At 50.4% G+C, this 20011-nt stretch overlaps 1 pseudogene; it reads right to left on the bottom strand.

The window, feature by feature from the left end:
• Positions 1–13374, bottom strand: part of LOC132567215 (peroxidasin homolog) — a 92074-nt pseudogene extending 78700 nt beyond the window's left edge.
• Positions 13375–20011: the final 6637 nt, after the last annotated feature.

Genomic DNA, 20011 nt, shown 5'->3' with positions numbered 1-20011 from the left:
AGACCTCAGCTGTTTCCAGGTCGTGATGGGGTGGAAAGGAGAATAGATGTTATAGATGTGATCTGAATTGTGTTTAATATATGCAGGCCTCGGATTCAGCAGGAGCTCATAGGAACACAGCTCCCGACCCTTTCTGAGGGTTCCCCCTCCTCCTCCCCATCTTGTCCATTGAATAGTAGGTGCAGCTGCATAACAATCCCTGGATGAGCTCCACCACCTGTTTTTCTACAAAGCGACCCCAGGCTTATGGCTGACCCAAGGCCATTCCAGCAGCTGTAAGTGGAGGAGTGGGGAATCAAACCCGGTTCTCCCAGATAAGAGAGCTATGGCTGACCCAAGCCCATTCCAGCAGCTGTAAGTGGAGGAGTGAGGAATCAAACCCGGTTTTCCCAGATAAGAGAGCGATGGCTGACCCAAGGCTATTCCAGCAGCTGCAAGTGGAGGAGGGGGGAATCAAACCCGGTTCTCCCAGATAAGAGAGCGATGGCTGACCCAAGGCCATTCCAGCAGCTGTAAGTGGAGGAGTGGGGAATCAAACCCGGTTCTCCCAGATAAGAGAGCTATGGCTGACCCAAGACCATTCCAGCAGCTGCAAGGGGAGGAGTGGGGAATCAAACCCGGTTCTCCCAGATAAGAGAGCTCTGGCTGACCCAAGGCCATTCCAGCAGCTGTAAGTGGAGGAGTGGGGAATCAAACCCGGTTCTCCCAGATAAGAGAGCTCTGACTGACCCAAGGCCATTCCAGCAGCTGCAAGTGGAGGAGTGGGGAATCAAACCCGGTTCTCCCAGATAAGAGAGCTCTGGCTGACCCAAGGCCATTCCAGCAGCTGTAAGTGGAGGAGTGGGGAATCAAACCCGGTTCTCCCAGATAAGAGAGCGATGGCTGACCCAAGACCATTCCAGCAGCTGCAAGGGGAGGAGTGGGGAATCAAACCCGGTTCTCCCAGATAAGAGAGCTCTGGCTGACCCAAGGCCATTCCAGCAGCTGCAAGGGGAGGAGTGGGGAATCAAACCCGGTTCTCCCAGATAGGAGAGCTATGGCTGACCCAAGGCCATTCCAGCAGCTGCAAGTGGAGGAGGGGGGAATCAAACCCGGTTCTCCCAGATAAGAGAGCGATGGCTGACCCAAGGCCATTCCAGCAGCTGTAAGTGGAGGAGTGGGGAATCAAACCCGGTTCTCCCAGATAAGAGAGCTATGGCTGACCCAAGACCATTCCAGCAGCTGCAAGGGGAGGAGTGGGGAATCAAACCCGGTTCTCCCAGATAAGAGAGCTCTGGCTGACCCAAGGCCATTCCAGCAGCTGCAAGGGGAGGAGTGGGGAATCAAACCCGGTTCTCCCAGATAGGAGAGCTATGGCTGACCCAAGGCCATTCCAGCAGCTGCAAGTGGAGGAGGGGGGAATCAAACCCGGTTCTCCCAGATAAGAGAGCGATGGCTGACCCAAGGCCATTCCAGCAGCTGTAAGTGGAGGAGTGGGGAATCAAACCCGGTTCTCCCAGATAGGAGAGCTATGGCTGACCCAAGGCCATTCCAGCAGCTGCAAGTGGAGGAGGGGGGAATCAAACCCGGTTCTCCCAGATAAGAGAGCGATGGCTGACCCAAGGCCATTCCAGCAGCTGCAAGGGGAGGAGTGGGGAATCAAACCCGGTTCTCCCAGATAAGAGAGCTATGGCTGACCCAAGGCCATTCCAGCAGCTGCAAGTGGAGGAGGGGGGAATCAAACCCGGTTCTCCCAGATAAGAGAGCGATGGCTGACCCAAGGCCATTCCAGCAGCTGTAAGTGGAGGAGTGGGGAATCAAACCCGGTTCTCCCAGATAAGAGAGCTATGGCTGACCCAAGACCATTCCAGCAGCTGCAAGGGGAGGAGTGGGGAATCAAACCCGGTTCTCCCAGATAAGAGAGCTATGGCTGACCCAAGACCATTCCAGCAGCTGCAAGGGGAGGAGTGGGGAATCAAACCCGGTTCTCCCAGATAAGAGAGCTCTGGCTGACCCAAGGCCATTCCAGCAGCTGTAAGTGGAGGAGTGGGGAATCAAACCCGGTTCTCCCAGATAAAAGTCCACACACTTAATCACTCCACCAAACTGGCTTTTGTTCCAGGATGCTAATTTTGAAGGAAATGAAGAGGTTGCAGAGTACATTTTGCCAGCCAAACTCTGAAGGCTTTTGCATCTGTTTAGAGAAGCAGTTAAGGACTGGCTTACTCCCAGTACAAACAGTGAATTGTGCAAGAGGCTGGTAACTTTGAAATATATAAGAATACTCCTGAGGAAGACTTGGACAAAATGAGCCAACATCCGGGTGCTCATTGGGATGGACTTTTCTTTGTAATATTGTACGGTTTTAAAGGTAAAAAAGTAAAGGTAGTTCCCTGTGCAAGCACCAGTTGTTACGGTCTCTGGGGTGACGTCACATCACAACGTTTTCATGGCAGACTTTTTATGGGATGGTTTGCCATTGCCTTCCCCAGTCATCTACACTTCCCCCCCAGCAAGCTGGGTACTCATTTGACCGACCTCAGAAGGATGGAAGGCGGAGTCAACCTCGAGCTGGCTACCTGAATCCGAAAGAACAGGAACTTGTGCCTTTTGGAAACTGAATATGTCTTAGTTTGACGTCATTGTTGTGAGTTTACAGGATGGCTCTTGGATGAAGCTTGTTTGCGAAACGGGGTGTATCAAGTTGACAAACCCGTAAAAGGAAGGAACTTTGTACCTTTATTTTGGGAGACTGGATCGACCACATCTTGTGAAATTGACTGTGATTGAATTTCCAGGGGAAGCCTTTTGAATGGACCTTTTGCATTCTCCCTGGAATCTTCTCGAAAATTATTGTGGAATCCATCCCCTTATGAAATGTACTTCCTGTGTATTTGGGGTATGTTTATAAATCATTTGGACACTTTATTCTATTATTGTTGATTCATTTTGTGTTTGCACAGTGGTTTTGCTTTGGGCTACCTGAACCCAGCTTCCGCCGGGATTGAATTCAGGTCGTGAGCAGAGCTTGCTTGGACTGCAGTACTGCAGCTTTACCACTCTGCACCACAGAGCTCCTCTAGGCAATGGCAAACCACCCCGTCAAAAATCTGCCAAAAACACTTCATGATGTGACCACACCCCGTGGGTCGGTAATGACTCGGTGCTTGCATAGGAGACTACCTTTACCTTTTTTACTGGGAAAAACTCAGCACGATCCAACCCTCAGTTTGGGGAAACATGGATTTGAATTCGTATTGACCTATTTGGGTTGATCTAGGGCTGCCGGGTCCAACTCAAGAAATATCTGGGGACTTTGGGGGTGGAGCCAGGAGCAAGGGTGTGACAAGCACAATTGAACTTTGAAGGGAGTTCTGACAATCACACTTAAAGGGACCGCACACCTTTTAAATGCCTTCCCTCCACTGGAAATAATGAAGGATAGGGGCACCTTCTTTTGGGGATCATAGAATTGGACCCCCTGAACCATTCTTTTTGAAACTTGGAGGGTGTTTTGAGGAGACGCTCTGAATGCTATGCTGAACATTTGGTGCCTCTACCTCAAAAAACAGCCCCCGAGCCCCAAATACCCACAGATCAATTTTCCATTATGCCCTATTGGAATTGGTCTCCATTGGGTATAATGGAGTGCCCAGCAGCCATTTCCCTCCCCTCCCCTGCTTTCTGATCATCCTGAAGTGGGGGGAGGGCCTCCAAGCCAGGGGGTCCCCTCCCCCCCCCCGGGGATTAACAATCCAAGAGTACCACAAGAAGTATAGGAGAATGACCAAAAAAATTGTGGAAAATAACGAAAAATATATCTCAAACAACAATTATACAATATGAATACATGTATATAGTTTTTTAACAATCAACCTTCAGTGTGCAATTAATAACATGCAAATATCCAGTCGTCACAAAACTGAATAAGGGAGTTCAGAGTCTCAGTATTATACCAAAATTTAAAGTTCCACGTGTGCATGTTGAAGTCCGACTTCAGACGCTTAAATAATAATATTGATACTTAAATAATATTGAGACTGTGAACCCCCTTATTCAGAAGAAGAAGATGAAGAAGATATTGGATTTATATCCCGCCCTCCACTCCGAAGAGTCTCAGAGCGGCTCACAATCTCCTTTCCCTTCCTCCCCCACAACAGACACCCTGTGAGGTAGATGAAGATATTGGATTTATATCCCGCCCTCCACTCCGAAGAGTCTCAGAGCGGCTCACAATCTCCTTTCCCTTCCTCCCCCACAACAGACACCCTGTGAGGTGGGTGGGGCTGGAGAGGGCTCTCACAGCAGCTGCCCTTTCAAGGACAACTTCTGCCAGAGCTATGGCTGACCCAAGGCCATGCCAGCAGGTGCAAGTGGAGGAGTGGGGAATCAAACCTGGTTCTCCCAGATAAGAGTCCGCACACTTAACCACTACACCAAACTGGCTCTCAGTTTTGTGAAGACTGGATATTGTTATGTATATTTTTCGTTATTTTTTCCACAATTTTTTGGTTATTCTGCTCTCACCTGGGGATTGCCAAACCTATTTGCGCAGCATATTTTTCTTTCCTTATAAAAACCCCACAAAACCAAACCCACAGTAACACGCCTGCCGTGTGGCTTGACGGGTGTGTATAGGAACGTGCAACTTACAGCTAATGTTTTGGAGCGTGTTTGGCATTCCCTGGGGGCAGGCGCCGTAGCTCTGCTCCTTGCTGTAACTGTGAATCTTGTGTTCGTTCAGCTGAAAACAAGCGTGCCTAACTTCCCCCTTTGTCGGATGTGGGAAGGCCCTGCCCTACACGTTTCCTTTTCCCCTCCCTCTGCTTTCATCCTTTGCCTTTACGATTCTCTCTCAGCGCCACAGCTTGCTTTAGGAAACTTTCTCTCTGGCTGTTTTAATTTAGTCGCTCCATCAAAACCAGACCTAAGCAGATCCACCCCCACCCTCCCGCTTTCTGGTGGTTGTTCCCTCTTATGACGCTTCTGCTGGAAGCACACCCAAACCAGCAGAGATTTAGGAATGTTGTAAATCTCAACAGGTACATGTTTGACGTTTGGTTACCGTTCTGCAATGTGGGATTCTTTCCCTCGCTGTCTCCCCACAGCCCCTCCCTCGGGGTAGGCTGCAGAAATACAAGAAACTGAAGTGCCAAATGCAAACTTGAAGTTGAGCCAGTGAGCATGTTTGTTTTTACCAAGTGCCAAGACGAAATATTTTCTAGATGCTCACATGCGAAAGGCAGCACCAAACGGAAGTGCCACCTCTAGCAGAACAGCTATATTGGAGTCCTGTAGCATCTTAACGTAGGAAAATAAGCACACCAGAAGAGCCCTGCTGGATCAGACCAGAGGTTCATCTAGTCCAGCATCCTCTCTCACACAGTGGCCAGCTTGTTCCTCTGGAGGGCTAACAACAGGCCAGAGAGAGTGAGGCCTTCAAAAGAATATAAGAAGAACCCTGCTGGATCAGACCAGAGGTCCATCTAGTCCAGCATCCTGTCTCACACAGTGGCCGACTGGTTCCTCTGGAGGGCTGAAAACAGGGCATAGAGGCTGAGGCCTTCCCCTGATTTTGCCTCCTATCTGTGAGATTCAGAGATTAGTGCCTCTGAAGGTGGAGCTTCTCTTCCATCACCATGGCTAGCAGCCATTGCTAGACTTATCCTCCGTGAAGCTATCTAATCCCTTTTTTTAAGCTGTTTGTTCCTGTGGCCATTACTACATCCTCTGGGAGCAAATTCCACATTTTAATTACTCCCTGAGTAAAGTAATATTTCCTTTTGTCCATCCGGAGCGTACTGCCCATCAGCTTCAAGGGAGGCCCTGGAGTTCTAGTGTTTTGGGAGCGGGAGAAAAAAGGTCTTTTGGTCAACTCTCTCCACCTTGTGCGTACTTTTATGACCCTCTTGTGCCCGCTCTGTCATCTCTTTTCTAAAATGAAATGTCTTCAGCCTTTCCTCCCCGGAAAGGTGCTCCAGCTCCCCAGTCATCTTATTTGTCCTCCTCTGTGCTTTTTCACCTTAGAGTAGCGGTGTCGAACTCATTAGTTATGAGGGCCGAATCTGACATAAGTGAGAGCTTCTCAGGCCGGGCCATGTATGCACCTATTTATGATTAGGTAGCCGAGATACAAACTTTATAAAGGACACCGACAAACACAAAGATTTTTTTTAAAACCTTAAAACATTAGCACTCGGTCTTAAAGGTGCTTTCATCATATTTCTCCCATGGGCAAAGGAAGCTCTGGCTCTTTTCTTCCTTCCGCAGGGAACTAGGAGGGGGAGGAGCCTCAGCCAATAGAAGGAAGAGAGGCTTGGCTCCGTAGCTCTGCTGTGTGATTGAGAGGGCCTGGCAAAGCAAGCTATCCCTCACTCCCTTCCTCCCCGAGGAGCCTCAGCCAATAGAGGAGAAAATAGAGGTTTTGCTCTGTAGCTCCTGTGCGATTGATCGAGCCTGGCAAAGCAAGCTCTGACGCAGAAGGAAGCAAGAGAGAGGGAGAAGGAAGCAAATGACAGCCAGTTGCTTGGGGGGCCTGATAGGTGCCCTCCGGGGGCCTGATTGAGCCCCTGGGCCACATGTTTGACACTCCTGCCTTAGAGGCCAACCAGCTTTTGTGTGTATGAGCTTTCGCAAATCAAAGCACCCCCCATTAGACTCTGAAAAGGTTACACATCAATAATCTTGCTGGTTTCTAAGACGCCCACATCTAATATGGATCTAGCTGTCCCACTGCAATTCAAGACGGCTACTTGCTGAAACTATCCCTAGCAGAATGTATACAAAGAACCCAACTACATGAGCTGTAACGGGTTCAGAGAAGGGTGACGAAGATGGTGAGGAGTCCGGAGACCAAGTCCTATGAGGAAAGGTTGAAGGAGCTGGGGATGTTTAGCCTGTAGAGGAGATGTCTGATAGGTGATATGATCACCATCTTCAAGTACATGAAGGGCTGTCATATAGAGGATGGTGTGGAATTGTTTTCTGTGGCCCCGGAAGGTAGGACCAGAACCAACAGGTTGAAATTAAATTTAAAAAGTTTCCGGCTCAACATTAGGAAGAACTTCATGACCATTAGAGTGATTCCTCAGTGGAACAGGCTTCCTCGGGAGGTGGTGGGCTCTCCTTCCTTGGAGGTTTTTCAACAAAGGCTAGATGGCCATCTGACAGCAATGAAGATTCTGTGAATTTGGGGTAGGTGTTTGTGCGGTTCCTGCCTTGTGCAGGGGGTTGGACTAGATGACCCTAGAGGTCCCTTCCAACTCTATGATTCTAATCCACCAAGTTCTAATTCAAGCAAAGATTGCATGGCATTATTTTGTGGGGGGGGGCAGGGGAGAATGTCTAACTTAAAACAAATTTAAAACTCCACAAAGCAGGGCTGTAGCCAGGATTTTACAAGTCGGGGGGGCTTTTTTAAAAGTCAGGGGGGCCCCTTTTCCATCCCCTGTGGGGCTCAATGCTTCTCAGAAGCTTTCTGGGGTAGGGGCGAAAGCTGGAGGCTCTGACCGTGGCCAAACTGAGGCAGCCAACCCCTAAAACTTTGGAGTGAAGAAGGGACTGCAGCTTGCGTGCCAGCAGGGTGGGTTTCCTTCCACCTCCCTCTCTCCCACCCTGGCGCTTTGCAGCCCGGAGGTCCATCCGGCGCCCCCCCCCCCAGCCCATTCCACATGGCTTCCTCCGCCTCCCTCCTTTCCATCTGTTGCTTTTGCTGCTGCGCTGCACTGCTCTGGCTGCCACTGACGATGCTTCACAGGCTCTGCCATGGCAAAAAGAAAATGAAAAGGAGAAGACCGCACATTGGAGGCCCCCCGGAAGTTAAGGGGCCCTGTCTGGAAGTCAGGGGCAGTGTCCCCACAGCCCCCCCCCCCCCCCGTGGCTACAGGCCTGCCGCAAAGCAAAATGCAAATAGTCCTGGGCTGAAATCTCATTTCAGGTTATTTATAGGAGGAAGGCAGAGTAAGAGAGTCAGCGTGGCATAGTGGTTAAGAGGAAGGGACTTGAATCCGGAGAATCAGGTTCGATTCCCCGCTCCTCCTCCTCATGAAGTCTGCTGGGTGGCCAATGGGCCAGTCCCAGTTCTCTCTGAACTCTCTCAGCCCCACCGACCTCACAGGGTGCTTGTTATGGGGAGAAGACAAGAGACACTATTGTAAATTGCTTTGCAACTCTTTTAAGCAGGGCTTTTTTTTGAGCAGGGACACAGTTCCGGCTGGCTTGGCATCAGGGGTGTGGCCTAATATGCAAATGGATTCCTGTTAGGTTTTTCCACAAAAAAGCCCTGTGTGAAACAATGGTGATGTCAGGGGATGTGGTCTAATATGCAAAGGAGTTCCTGCAGGGCTTTTCTTACAAAAAAAGCTCTGTGTGGAACAATAGCGACATCAGGGGTGTGGCCTAATAGGCAAATGAGTTCCTGCCGGGCTTTTTCCTAAAAAGCAAAACCAAAAAACCCACACAAACAATGGTGATGTCAGGGGGTGTGGCCTAATATGCAAATGAGTTCCGGCTGGGCCTTTTCTCCCTCAAAAAAGCCCTGCTTTTAAGGTAGAGAAAAGAGGGACATAGAGATCTGGTCTTTCCTCCTTCTCCTTCTCCACTTCACTCTTGCCTGCCCTGCAATGTTCAGGGGGTTGTCGGCAGAGTTCACAGCCTGCACACGTTAATGGGGGGAGATGCCTTGAAGAAACCAGCTGCATCTTCCGTTGCGAGTCTCTCTCCCCGCCCCCCCCCCCCGTTCAGTGCACAATCCACAGGCATGTGCATAAGATGAACAATAGCTGGGTTGTCTCCCACCCCCTGAGGAAAGCCCTCCTCCATCCTCAGGACAAGAGCCTTCTGTTGAAGCCGTGATCTCGAGAAGCTGCCTTTTATACTGAATCAGGCCCTCGGCCCATCAAAGTCAGTGCTGTCTACTCACACTGCCGGTGGCTCTCCAAGGTCTCAGCAGCAGGACTTTTTTCGTAGCGGGAACTCCTTTGCATATTAAGCCGCACCCCCCCTGATGTAGCCAATCCTCCTGGAGCTTGCAGGGCTCTTAGTACAGGGCCTACCGTAAACTCCAGGAGGATTGGCTACATCAGGGGGGTGCGACCTAATATGCAAAGGGCAGGGCTTTTTTGTAGCAGGGGCTCCTTTGCATATTAGGCCACGCCCCTCTTATGTAGGCAATCCTCCAAGAGCTTACACGGCTCCTCTCACAGGGCCTACTGTAAGCTCCAGGCGGACTGGCTACGTCAGGGGTGTGTGGCCTAATATGCAAAGAAGCTCTTGCTACAAAAAAAGCCCTCGTCTCAGGTATTTCCCATGCCTGGCACCAGAGCACCAGCCTTCTGGGGATGCCAAATTGGGTGCCCCCATGTGACTCTGTGACATTATCAGTGTGTGTGTGTGGGGGGTGTGTGTGTGCCAAAAGTTAGCATTGCCAAGGTGCCAGACGGTCTAGGGCTGGCACTTCTAACTGGAATGCTGGAGATTGAACCTGGGACCTTCTGCATGCCAAGCAGAGGCTCTTCCACTGAGCTACAGCTCCTCCTCCTGGCTCTCCAGGGTCTCAGGTAGAGGTCTTTCGCATCCTCTCCTGCCTGATCCTTTTAACTGGAGATGCCGGGGATTGAGCTTGGGACCTTCTGCATACCAAGCAGGAGCTCTTCTTCCAAGCCAGGCCAGATCCCCTCTCTTCCCAGAGGAATGTGTCACTTTTAGCTGGCAAGATAACGTTCTCCACTTTCAGGACTGAGCCTTGAAAAGCCACTTGTTCCGTGCAATCCTGGCTGGATTGTAATCACACCTAGCACTCCCAAATGGCTCACGTACATCATCTAATTCCTTTAAAGGAGGTCAGTGGCAGAGACCATAAACTCTCGGGAATCAGGGGGCCTTCTGTCTTTTTTTTCTGTTTCCGCTCTAAAGTGCTTGCATGTGTGCAAATGGCACTAAGAGAACATAAGAGAAGCCACGTTGGATCAGGCCAATGGCCCATCCAGTCCAACACTCTGTGTCACATAAGAACATAAGAGAAGCCCTGTTGGATCAGGCCAATGGCCCATCCAGTCCAACACTCTGTGTCACATAAGAACATAAGAGAAGCCCTGTTGGATCAGGCCAATGGCCCCTCCAGTCCAACACTCTGTGTCACATAAGAACATAAGAGAAGCCCTGTTGGATCAGGCCAATGGCCCATCCAGTCCAACACTCTGTGTCACATAAGAACATAAGAGAAGCCCTGTTGGATCAGGCCAATGGCCCCTCCAGTCCAACACTCTGTGTCACATAAGAACATAAGAGAAGCCCTGTTGGATCAGGCCAATGGCCCATCCAGTCCAACACTCTGTGTCACATAAGAACATAAGAGAAGCCCTGTTGGATCAGGCCAGTGGCCCATCCAGTCCAACACTCTGTGTCACATAAGAACATAAGAGAAGCCCTGTTGGATCAGGCCAATGGCCCATCCAGTCCAACACTCTGTGTCACATAAGAACATAAGAGAAGCCCTGTTGGATCAGGCCAGTGGCCCATCCAGTCCAACACTCTGTGTCACATAAGAACATAAGAGAAGTCCTGTTGGATCAGGCCAGTGGCCCCTCCAGTCCAACACTCTGTGTCACATAAGAACATAAGAGAAGCCCTGTTGGATCAGGCCAGTGGCCCCTCCAGTCCAACACTCTGTGTCACATAAGAACATAAGAGAAGCCATGTTGGATCAGGCCAATGGCCCATCCAGTCCAACACTCTGTGTCACATAAGAACATAAGAGAAGCCATGTTGGATCAGGCCAATGGCCCATCCAGTCCAGCACTCTGTGTCACACAGTGGCCAAAAAACCCAGGTGCCACCAGGAGGTCCACCAGTGGGGCCAGGACACTAGAAGCCCTCCCACTGTGCCACCCCCCCAAAAACACACCAAAAATACAGAGCATCGCTGCCCCAGACAGAAAGTTCCAACTATACACTGTGGCTAATAGCCACTGATGGACCTCTGCTGCATATGCTTATCCAATCTCCTCTTGAAGCTGTCCATGCTTGTAGCCGCTGCCACCTCCTGCGGCAGTGAATTCCACATGTTAATCACCCATTGGGTGAAGAAGTACTTCCTTTTATCAGTTCTAACCCAACTGCTCAGCAATTTCATTGAATGTCCATGAGTTCTTGTATTGTGAGAAAGGGAGAAAAGGACTTCTTTCTCTACCTTCTCTATCCCATGCATAAACTAGAAAAATAATGTGGATCGGGTCCTCTAGCGCACAAACGCATCAAGCTGCTGTAAAGTGAATCAAACAACCGGTCCACCAAGGTCGGTATTGTCTGCTCAGAGTGGCTGCAGCTCTCCAGGGTCTCTGACAGAGGGCCTTTCCTATCACCTGCTACTTGAGCCCTTTTACTGGAGATGCCGGGGATTGAACCTGGGACCTTCTGCATGCAAAGAGCCAAAGATCCACCCCTTTTAAAATGAAGCTGCCTTTTACTGAATCAGACCCTTGGCCCATCAGGGTCAGCTATCGTTAACTCAGACAGGCAGCTGCTTTCCAAAGTAGAGGTCTTTGACACCATCTCCTTCCTGATCCGTTTAACTGGAGATGCTGGGGATTGAACCTGGGACCTTCTGCATGCCAAGCAGAGGCTCTTCCACTGAGCCACAGCTCCTCCTCCTGGCTCTCCAGGGTCTCGGGCTGAGGTCTTTCACATCACCTACTGCCTGGTCCTTTTAATGGGAGATGCCGGGGATTGAACCTGGGACCTTCTGCATGCCAAGCAGAGGCTCTTCCACTGAGCCATGGCTCCTCCTCCTGGCTCTTCAGGGTCTCAGGCTGAGGTCTTTCCATCACCTACTGCCTGGCCCTTTTAATGGGAGATGCTGGGGATTGAACCTGGGACCTTCTGCATGCCAAGCAGAGGCTCTTCCACTGAGCCATGGCTCCTCCTCCTAGCTCTCCAGGGTCTCAGGGGAAGGTCTTTCCCATCACCTCCTGCCTGGTCCTTTTAATGGGAGATGCTGGGGATTGAACCTGGGACCTTCTGCATGCCAAGCAGAGGCTCTTCCACTGAGCCATGGCTCCTCCTCCTGGCTCTCCAGGGTCTCAGGGGAAGGTCTTTCCCATCACCTCCTGCCTGGTCCTTTTAATGGGAGATGCTGGGGATTGAACCTGGGACCTTCTGCATGCCAAGCAGATGCTCTACCACTGAGCCATGGCCCTTCCCTTAGCATTGGTGGCTTCTTCCATCGAAAGCAGCCTTCCCTGGATGCAAGCAGATATGTGCACTGGAGGAAAACATCACCACTTGTGAGACAGAGCCACGCAATCCAGATTCATGTCCGTTTATTTCTAGTATATATATATATATATATATTGGCCACTGCTTCGAGTGCTTTACAGGAAAGCAGCTTCTATAAATTGCTTTGCTGTAAAACACTCAAAGCAATGGCCAAAAGCCGTATTAAAGCAGAGGGACATAAATGCAGTGCGTTCAGGCTGTGATTACACACACTAAAGAATGCACTTTCAATCAATGCACTTTCCAACTGGATTTGACTGTGTGAACTGGCAAAACCCAGTTGGAAAGAGCATTGAAAGGGGCTTGAAAGTGCATGATTTAGTGTGTTGCGACACAGCCTCAGATTGTGCTTCTGAACGTCGACTGGGCTTGGCATTTGGATGAAGAAGAAGATATTGAAGAAGATATTGGATTTATATCCCGCCCTATACTTTGAATCTAAGAGTCTCAGAGTGGTCACAATCTCCTTTACCTTCTCCCCAACAACAGTCCCTATGAGGTAGGTGGGGCTGAGAGAGCTCTTATAGCAGCTGTCCTTTCGAGGACAACTCCCGTGAGAGCTATGGCTAACCCAAGGCCGTTCCAGCAGGTGCAAGTGGAGGAGTGGGGAATCAAACCCGGTTCTCCCAGATAAGAGTCCGCACACTTAACTATTACACCAAACTGGCTCTTGCAAGGCACAAGTCGCTCTGTTCCTCTGGCCCCAGAGAAGGAACAAAGGCCAAGAAACTTCCCCAAGTGATTCCATGGCAGAGATGGGTCTCAAATTCCTCTTGGCATTCCAAAGCTAACTTCCCGGGCGCTTGGATACCTCGGCCCCCATAGTTTTCAATTGCCTGTCATTTGATCCGACGCAGCTTCTCAAAACCCACAAACGAAATTGCTACTTACAGTACATTTGTCTGAGGTGGGACTTCAGGGACGGCTTCCAGCATCAGATGCATGCATCTCACGGTCGTCCTGAAGCACAAGCACCGGCTGGGGCAGGGCCTGGCCGCGACAGGTAAGAGGAGCAGAAGGTAGACGCCCGGAAGGCCCACGATCTGGCCCAGCATGGTGTTGGCCGGAATGCTCAAGTCCTGCGATTCCAAGCTGCAGAGAAGCAGACAAACATTTCCCAGCCCGGAGGGCCGGGGAGGGGAGAGGAGGAGGGGATACACAGACATGTGTTTCCAATTAAGCCAAGGCAGCCTGGCGGGCCAGCTCCCACCCTCCCCTGCTCGCAGTCCGCACACACAACATCGGAGAATCAAACCATGACCCCCGTTTGGGTTGAGCCGATTTCTAGGGAGTTTTGCCTGGGTTCTCAACCTGCTGCGCTCTCCATCATCTCACACAGGGGCTGGGGTTGTCAGGACGCTCGGCCACTTGGGAGGAATTCCTTCCTTCCTTCTGCCTTTAGGTAGGAAAAATCCAATGCATGGCTATAGGATGGGGGAGACTTGTCTTAGCAGTAGTCTGTGCGGAAAGGATCTCGGGGTCTTAGTGGACCGTATGTTGAACACGAGTCGGCAGTGTGATGCGGTGGCTAAAAAGGCAAATGCAATTTGGGGCTGTATCCACAGAAGAAGGGGAGGGATGGTGGCTCAGTGGTAGAGCATCTGCTTGGGAAGCAGAAGGTCCCAGGTTCAATCCCTGGCATCTCCAAAAAAGGGTCCAGGCAAATAGGTGTGAAAAACCTCAGCTTGAGACCCTGGAGAGCCGCTGCCAGTCTGAGAAGACAATACTGACTTTGATGGACCCAGGGTCTGATTCAGTATAAGGCAGCTTCATATGTTCATATGTTCAAGTCTAGTGTCCAGATCATGTGAAGTATTGCTTGACTCTGCTTGACTCTGCTCTGGTAACGCCTCACCTGGAGTATTGCGTTCAGTTTGGGGCACCACATTTGAAGAAGGGTATAGACAAGCTGGGACGGGTCCAGAGGAGGGCGACGAAGATGGTGAGGGGTCTGGAGACAAAGTCCTATGAGGAAAGGTTGATGGAGGTGGGCATGTTTAGCCTGGAGAGGAGGCGGCTGAGAGGTGACAGGATCCCCATCTTCAAGTACTTGAAAGCCTGTGATCTAGAGGATGGTGCAGAATTGTTTTCTGTGGCTCCAGAAGGTAAGACCAGAACCAACAAGTCGAAATTAAATCAAAAGAGTTTCCGGCTCAACATTAGGAAGAACTTCCTGACCATTAGAGTGGTTCCTCAGTGGAACAGGCTTCCTCCTTGGGAGGTGGTGGGCTCTCCTTTCTTGGAGGTTTTTAAACAAAGGCTGGATGGCCATCTGACAGCAATGACGATTCTGTGAATCTAGGGGTAGGTGTTTGTGAGTTTCCTGCCTTGTGCAGGGGGTTGGACTAGATGACCCTGGAGGTCCCTTCCAATTCTATGATTCGTGGAGAGGGGCCGTGGCTCAGGTGGCCAAACTTGCTTAATGTAAGAGCCACATAGACTAAACCTCAGATGTTTGAGAGAGGAAGGAAGGAAGGAAGGAAGGAAGGAAGGAAGGAAGGAAGGAAGGAAGGAAGGAAGGAAGGAAGGAAGGAAGGAAGGAAGGAAGGAAGGAAGAGAGAGAGATGGGGAAGGGGAGGTCCCAGGTTCAATCCCTCACCATCTCCAGTTAAGGATTGGGCAGTGGGAAAGGACATAAGAATGTAAGAAAAGCCATGCTGGATCAGGCCAACGGCTCATCCAGTCCAACAATCTGTGTCACACAGTATGGCCAACCCCACACCCCCAGTACCATCAGGAGGTCCATCAGGGGGGCCAGGACACCAGAACCCCTCCCACTGTTGCCCTCCCATGGTTGATGAGAAAGACCTCCACCTGAGTCCTTGGAGAGCCACTTCCAGTCTGAGTGGACAAGACTGACCTTGATGGCACGAGGGCTTGATTCAGGAGAAGGCAGTTTCCTATGTTCATATTTGGTTGTAGTTAAAAGCAGGGGTGGAATTCTAGCAGGAGCTCCTTTACATATTAGGCCACACCCCCTGATGTAGCCAATCCTCCAAGAGCTTACTAAGGGCTCTTAGTACAGGGCCTACTGTAAGCTCGTGGAGGATTGGCTACATCAGGAGTGTGTGGCCTAATATGCAAAGGAGCTTCTGCTAGAATTCCACCCCCGCAGCTGAAAGTGAAGTGACAGAGGCACTGCTGTTGTGCCTGCTTTGTTGCTAATCTAACAGGTCTGGCAGGCTTTTGAAACGCAACCCAAAACCTCCAAGACCCATTCGCCAAACTGCTATAATACTGGAACGGTAGCAATGCGTTATTATACCACTTTCAACCTTTTTTTTCCTGGGAGCGGGTGGGTGGGATCATAGTGGTTAGAGTCAGACTAGAATCTGGATCCAAAGGAGTTAGCCGTGTTAGGCTGTTGCTGCGAAATAGTAGAGTCCGATAGCACTTATAAGACAAATGTTATTGTAGCAGATTTTCCGAAACACAGCTCTCTTCGTCAGGTGCATGGAGGGTATGTAGAAACTGGCCAGAGATATATAGGTGGTAAGAGGAGGGGGGAGCGGATGCAGGAAGTTTGTGCCAGGTAAATGTAAAGCATTTGCAAAAGAAGAACTGCAGATTTATACCCCGCCCTTCTCTCTGAATCAGAAACTCAGAGCGACTTACAATCTCCTATATCTTCTTCCCCCACAACAGACACTCTGTGAGGTGGGTGGGGCTGAGAGAGCTTTCACAGAAGCTGCCCTTTCAAGGAAAATTCCTACGAGAGCTATGGCTGACCCAAGACCATTCCAGCAGCTGCAAGTGGAGGAGGGGGGAATCAATCCCGGTTCTCCCAGATAAGAGAGTCCGTGCACTTAACCACTACATCAAACTGGCTCTTAGTTGTTGTAGATTTTCTGGGCTGTATGGCCGAGGTCTTGGCATAGTACCTGACGTTTCGCCAGCTGCTGTGACCAGCATCCTCAGAGGTATAACACAGAAAGATAGCGTTCTCTCTGAGTTAAAGTGAGAGAAAATGGTAGGGATTTATCCATATGCAAAGAACCTCCTCAGGAAAGCTCCATATACAAAAGAACCTCCTCAGGAAAGCTTCTCCATTAACATGCCACAGCCTGGGAAATTCCTACAAGATAATGACTTGGCCCTACCCCACCTTTCTGAGTAGATATAAATTCCTACAATTTTCTCTCGCTCTGACACAGAGAGAACGCTGTCTTTCTGTGTTATACCTCTGAGGATGCTGGTCACAACTGCCGGCGAAACGACAGGTACTACTATGCCAAGACCTTGACTGTACAGTCTGAAAAATCTACAACAATTAATGAACTCCAGCTGTGAAAGCCTTTGCCAACATAGTTACGAAAGTCATGAATAAGAAAAGGTCTATCCTACCTCATAGGGTTGTTGTGAGGACAGAGTGGACAAAAGGGGAATGATGCAAGTCCCTTTGGGGTGTCACGGGGAGAAAGAAGGGATATAGATGAATCGAGTAATTCATTAATTATTGTTCCCAGAAGAGAATACTTATCTCACAGAGGCATGCAAGTCACAACGATGCATGTCAAAGCCAAACTGAAGCTCGGGAGCCACATGTGACTCTTGCACACATATTGTGTGGCTCTTAAAGTCACCAATGCCCCATTGGCCAACTTGGAGAAGGCATTTCTGTCTTTAAATCACTTCTTCAAGTTAAATGCATTTAAAGTTAAGTTGCTTCCTTTCCACTTCTCCCTCCCCGCTCCCTCCCCATATATCTTCCTTCCTTCCTTGTGGTTAAGTGCGTGGACTCTTATCTGGGAGAACCAGATTTGATTCCCCACTCCTCCACCTGCAGCTGCTGGGACGGCCTTGTGTTAGCCATAGCTCTCGTGGGAGTTGTCCTTGAAAGGGCAGCTGCTGTGAGAGCCCTCTCAGCCCCACCCACCTCACAGAGTGTCTGTTGTAGGGGGAAGAAGATATAGATTGTAAGCCTTTCTGAGTCTCTGATTCAGAGAGAAGGGCAGGGTATAAATCTGCAATTCTTCTCCTTCCTTCCTTTCTCTCCCCCCCCCCCCCCCAAATCTGATGTTCATGTCTTGTGGCTCTCAAACATTTTACATTTATTTCATGTGGCTCTTAAGTTAAGCCAGTTTGGCCACTCCTCGTCATGAGCCCTGACGAGGAGGAGCTGGAAGGGTTAACAGACCTTGAAGAGTTGCCAGCCAGTTCCTCAGCTGAACAAACAGCAGCTGGCCCATCAATCACTCTCCAGGCACCAGTGTCAGCTGTTGACAATCAATCTCCTCCAAGCTCTCCTCCTTCCATCTCAAGAGTTCGAAGCAGGCTCCGGAAAGAACTTTCAGAGTGAAGACATGAGGCACGCCGATGCTTCAGATCTCTCGGCCCTGAGTTCTAGCAGAGTCACTGCCACCCAGGAAGCAGGCTGATGAGACTCCCACATAGCTCCCACCCAGGACCTGGTAACCTTGTGGAAGCAAACAAGTCTGTTCTCTGGTTTGCATCCACGCTCCTTCCTGATCCTGACCTGCTTGATTTCCTTGGCACCCTGACCTTTTGGATTTTGGACATTGACTTCTGATTCCGGTTTATGATTCTGCATTGGTGACTTGGCTCCTGCTTGACTTCCTGGACTTTGACTTTGGACTGGCTTTGGACTCCTGCCTGCCTGCACCCTGAGAACGTGACACTCCAGGGGTAGACAATCCTGACCTTGATGTACCAATGGTCTGATCTAAGGCAGTTACACTGGGGAGGGCTCAGTGTTAGAGCAACTGCTTGGCATGCAGAAGGTCCCAGGCTCAATCCTCACCATCTGAAAAAGACCCAAGTCCCTGGAGAGCTGCTGCCAGTCCGAGTAGACAATACTGACCTTGATGAACCAAGGATGTGATTCAACACAAGGCAGTTTTCTGTCTTCTCCTAATGCAGAAGGATTTGGTGTAGCGGTTAAGTGCGTGGACTCTTATCTGGGAGAACCGGGTTTGATTCCCCCACTCCTCCACTCGCACTTGCTGAGATGGCCTTTGGTCAGCTGTAGCTTTCTCAAGAGTTGTCCTTGAAAGGGCAGATGCTGTGAGAGGCCTCTCAGCCCCACTCACCTCACAGGATGTCTGTTGTGGAGGGAGAAGCTATAGGAGATTGTAAACCGCTCTGAGTCTCTGATTCAGAGAGAAGGATGGGGTATAAATTTGCAGTCATCTTTGGTGTAGTGGTTAAGTGTGTGGACTCTTATCTGGGAGAACCGGGTTTGATTCCCCACTCCTCCACTTGCACCTGCTGGAATGGCCTTGGGTCAGCCATAGCTCTGGCAGAAGTTGTCCTTGAAAGGGCAGCTGCTGGGAGAGCCCTCTCCAGCCCCACCCACCTCACAGGGTGTTTGTTGTGGGGGAGGAAGGGAAAGGAGATTGTGAGCCGCTCTGAGACTCTTCGGAGTGGAGGGCGGGATATAAATCCAGTATCTTCTATCTTATCTTCTATCTTCTTCTTCTTTTTTTGAGGCTTTTGTGTCATGGAAAGGTGCATTGTACCAGAGGAAAGGGCTACTGCTAGTGCTATGGACCCACAGGGGCCTAACCCATGGGAATTTGCTGCCCCATCCTTTCTGGAACACCCAGGGAGGGGAGGGACGGTGGCTCAGTGGTAGAGCATCTGCTTGGGAAGCAGAAGGTCCCAGGTTCAATCCCTGGCATCTCCAAAAAAGGGTCCAGGCAAACAGGTGTGAAAAACCTCAGCTTGAGACCCTGGAGAGCCGGTGCCAGTCTGAGAAGACAATACTGACTTCGATGGACCAAAGGTCTGATTCAGTATAAGGCAGCTTCATATGTTCATATGTTCAAATTCAAGCTAGCCGTTCCATCCAGCATTTCCTCCCATGTTCCAAGCCCTCGGCGGCTTTTGCTTGCGCTCCTTCGTTTCTGCCTTCGAGTCGCCTTAGAACACGGTGATCCAAACCAGATGAATCACTCCAGCGGAGGGTCTTGCCCTCTGCCAAACAGGGCAGCCGTCATGGGTTGCAGGGATTATTCACACTTGGCCGGCCTCTGAGCATTAACGAACGTCAATTAACTTTTTAGTTGTTTGGAGCAGAGGACTGCATTTGGGGTTCAGGGCAGAATTGGAGACACGTTACGGTTTTATAAACTGAAAATTATATTAGCCGTATAACGAGATGCGCTTTCTGGAGCAAGGCAAACGACAAAAAAAGGCATTCCCTTGTCTGGAGAAGCATGCGATTTTAACGCAGGCTGCGTTGGAGAGACAGATGAGGAAACAGAGGCAAAGGCAGGGCTTTTTTGCAGCAGGAACTACTTTGCATATTAGGCCACACCTCCCAGATGTAGCCAGGGCCAGCCCTCCCACTAGGCAAATTAGGCAAATTAGGCATTTGCCTAGGGCGCCGGGCTGGGGAGAGCACTGAATTGGGCCTGCCCGGCCCAGCCCCATTGGCAAATGCCAAAATTTTGCCACCCACACTGGTCTGGTGCTGTCCCTGCCCGCTGACGACTCCGATCATCAGAGAGCGGGTGGGGAGTGTGGCTGGCAGATGAGCAGTCTCTGTAGAGCTCTCTGAGCGTCCTCAGAGAGTGCTACAGAGACTGTGTGCTGGTCAGGTGCCCTCCGATGACTCCGATCATCAGAGAGCGGGCAGGGAGGGCGCCTGGCCAGCACACAATCTCTATGGTGCTCTCTAAGCATCCTCTGTTCTTTTGCTCCACTGGGGAGGGTGCTGGGGCAGGGGCATGGGAGGGGGCCCGGCAAGTCTGCCTGGGGCACCCTGAGCCCTAGGGCCAGCCCTGGATGTAGCCAA

This window comes from Heteronotia binoei, chromosome 2, assembly GCF_032191835.1.
Source record: "Heteronotia binoei isolate CCM8104 ecotype False Entrance Well chromosome 2, APGP_CSIRO_Hbin_v1, whole genome shotgun sequence".
Lineage (NCBI taxonomy): Eukaryota > Metazoa > Chordata > Lepidosauria > Squamata > Gekkonidae > Heteronotia > Heteronotia binoei.
Note: the sequence above shows the minus strand (reverse complement) of the source record. Positions and strands in the feature narration are given on the sequence as shown.